The sequence below is a fragment of the Brachyhypopomus gauderio genome, chromosome 8 (genome assembly GCF_052324685.1).
Source record: "Brachyhypopomus gauderio isolate BG-103 chromosome 8, BGAUD_0.2, whole genome shotgun sequence".
NCBI lineage: Eukaryota > Metazoa > Chordata > Actinopteri > Gymnotiformes > Hypopomidae > Brachyhypopomus > Brachyhypopomus gauderio.
The window spans coordinates 16,341,823-16,345,478 of record NC_135218.1 but is presented as its reverse complement, the minus strand read 5'-3'; positions in this window follow the sequence as shown (position 1 = coordinate 16,345,478).

The following is a 3,656-nucleotide window of genomic DNA, read 5'->3' as shown; positions in this document are numbered from 1 at the left end:
GAGTTGTCTGGGCAGCAGCTGCACAGGGACTTTATCTCATGAAGTGTGTCCTAGATCCCATCAACTTAAGCAACATCTTTCACTATCACTTACACACGCACATCCATTGTTACGGGGACTTTTTAACTAGAAAATCTCTCTCTCTCTCTCTCTCTCTCTCTCTCTCTCTCTGCAATTCTGCTAGTGCTTCTGTCCTCTTCTGTTCTCCTTTGTTCTCCTTCTCTCTCCTCAAACACCGACAATTTTATCAAGGGCCAGCAACATGGCGAGTATAATCAAATTGGCACATTAAAGGCTTTATGACTGAACCCACCACTTTTCAGTGCCGCTTCGAGCAGGCCCGACCAGATTTGCATTATTGACCTCGTGTCCCTATTGTGATGGTTCCCGCGTGCATCTGATTGGCTGGATTACTGTAGCCATTCCAGAGAAAATGGCCCTGTCCGTCAAGCTGGTGGAGCAGTGTATCACTCAGCCCTGTGCTGCTCAAGAGATTTCTCCGGTTCTCTTGATGGACAGGACCGGTGGGTTCACATCTCCCCTCGGCTAGGAACGGGATTTTCACGTAGGCGTGAAATCGTCACTGCTCTCGGCTTGATTTCGAGCCTCCCGGATGAGCGTTCGTTGGACTCCCCACCTCCCCTCTTCTGTCCTGATGGGGGCAAAATAAGGACATAATTTTGCTGCTCCGTCCCCTGCTGCAGAATGGAGGGACACGAGGGTGCAGTGATGGGCGGGTGGAGGCAGCCGGAGCGGGTGGGCGGAGACTATAAAATGAGGCCAGCGGAGGCCTTGAGATGTGAGAACACGGGAGATGATGAAGGCTTTACATCAAGAGCTCCACCCAATCAGACTCCGTCTTTCATGGGTCTTATCACCCCTGCAATAGCATGTTAACCACTGGGAGAGAGAGAATGTGGGTTGATGCGTTTGCTCCCAAAGAGGTGATTTGTATTTGTTATCGTATGGACAGCCTGTGTTTGACAGTATTATCTAGTGGTCCCATCTGCGAGGTCTCCCCCTCTATCGCATGCTTGAATACAACGTCCTTATGCATAAAGATGTCCCCATGCATGGATGTGCTCAACCATCTTCCCTTTAAGATAATGTGTCATAGACCTTCTCATGTTATCCAGGCAGGTGTGTAGGCTGCTGGGAGATACTGCCTCTTCATTGTGGACAGTCCCCCTCAGGATTTTCCCTCAAGACAGTCTTGCAGTTTTAAAGTCCATTGGCTGCCAGTGGTCATGAAGACATATCTATGACTCCTGCAGGCAAAAGAATCATCAGTGGGTGACCAGCAGCAGACCCACACTGTGGGCCTTTGGTCCATTTCCTGCTCAACTGCCCCTGCCGAACCCCTCTGTTTGTCTCCACCACCATGGCCTAGGATCCCAGAGATGACCCTCCCCCCCCCTCCCCCACCCCACACACACACACACACACCCTCCACAGGTAGAGGTGGGGAAAGGTCATGAGTGCAGGTCAACCCTCCTCCAAGGCAGAGCATCAATCCCTGGGACACCCAACAATGGGCCTCTCCATCTGGGCCTGAATAATGACCCTGCGTCGGAGGCTAGCGCGCCCTGTGTCCCAGCGATAAGGCCAATCGGGCCACGGCGTCTGCGCTGAAGCCTGCGCGAACAGCCGCTCTCCTTTGTCTGTGTCATGGTCGCCACTCTGCCCGTGATTAATAATTGATATTGAAGATCAATTATCATCAACCAGTCGCCGTACACCAGTATACACCAGAACACAGAAGTGGCATCTGGGTTTTTTTACACTCCTGTCATAATCGCTGTTAAACCCATTGTGTGTCACATGCATAATGTTGGCAGTCTGTTAGAGTGGTTATTAAAGCTCTGTTTCTGAGGATAATAGAAATATTAAGCAGTATGCCATACTGAATAGCACTTTACAAAGATGAATCTTTTAAATGATCTTCATTTGAATTGAGAGTATTCACCAACATTATACATTGACCTTTTTAATCTCAGCATGTGCAAAGCTAGATGAGTCTACTACTTCAACATGGATTTTCCCGAAGCAACATTCACCTTCATTCAGCCCTGTTTGCGAAAAAAATCCCCTATGTCAGACAGACTATAGACTCTGCTAGCGGTATTTCATATACGCCTTTGATCCCGACACCAGTAAAACTGTAACAGACGTGGATGTACACGTTGACATGCTTTATTTTAAGGCCATTGCTGCAAAAGGTACATTAGATCATCAGTGGGTTCAACTCTACATTGATCCTTAGATGTTTATTGAATCCCTTCCCTTTCTGGTCGCCACTAACACATTATTAACGGCACTGTCTTCTCTTTCCTGCTCATCGCTTGTCTTTTGTTTTCATATTTGCTGCTATCACTGTTTTCTTCTGTTGCCAGTTCGAGCCCATCAACTCCAAACGCTTGTACATCTGGAACAGGCTACGGTGATGTCACTAACGCCTGTGGGCCTCACGGCCGACACGCGCTTTTGACGGGGTGAAAAAAGGGGGGGTGGGGGTTAACTAGAGGACCATGGGGAAGGGGGGAAAGGGAGAGTGCCCAAACACACACACACACACACACACACACACACACGGAGACCGCACTATTCAACAGTAAAAATCTCACATGCCGTGACTGAATGTGGTGTTTTATTCCACCAACAGTGGTATTTTATTTCACTGTTTGATGTGTGGGGGGGGAGGTTCCACTTGTTTATTGACTTCAGCTAATAATTCTCATTCAGGACCCAAAGCATCTCTGTGTATATTCACAAGAACTGACAAGTAATTTAATTCATTACACATAGTAAAATGCATGGGAAAATGTGTATATTTTATGCATAATTACAACTTCTGATTGTGCAGGATAATATTTAAACCAGTTGGCATACTGGGTGTAAAAGCAGTCTTGGGTTTTAATTAGGTTGCAGAATATTTCGAAACTCTAGCAGTGTAATGTGCAGAAATGTCATAATTGGCCGTCACATTAAAAATACAGTGCGTGTTATCACTCTGCATTCTGTACACAAATCCAGTTTGGGGTTAGTGCCACACCTGTTTGTTTTCAGGCGATGTGATTTTCATGTGTTTGCTTTAAAAGTCAGCGACTCGAGTCGGATTCGTGTGTTGACGCTGCAATCTATCAGGCGTCAGCGTGAATGCCAGCGGCCCACACGCACACAACTTGCTGCCCTCTCCCCCATCACAGCTCATATTAATCGCTTTCTTCTCTTCTGCATTTATGCACCGATGGTGTCCCGATCACACTCAATTAGCCAGTTAATCACTCACTTTTTCAGTAGTCCCATTGTGAAAAGAGTGCCATCATTTAAATGCGTGTTCTTGATGGCACTAAAGAGGATTGTGTTTGAGTCTGATTAACATAAAGTAAATGTGTGTCTGTATGTGTCCTGCAGTCTTGGGCTTCCAGAGTAATTTCACATCTTACCTAACGCTGGGTGCGTTATAGAGGTGGACACACACACACACACACACACACTCACACATACACAAAGGAATAGTCGAGTCCTCTGTCAAGTGTTTTGTTCTTCTTGTTAATGTACTTCATACCATGTTTCTGACGTGTGTGTGTGATGTTTTGTGTTGACTGTTTGGGGCTTGTGGGTAAGAGATGCATTGCAGGACAGATTTCAGTAGA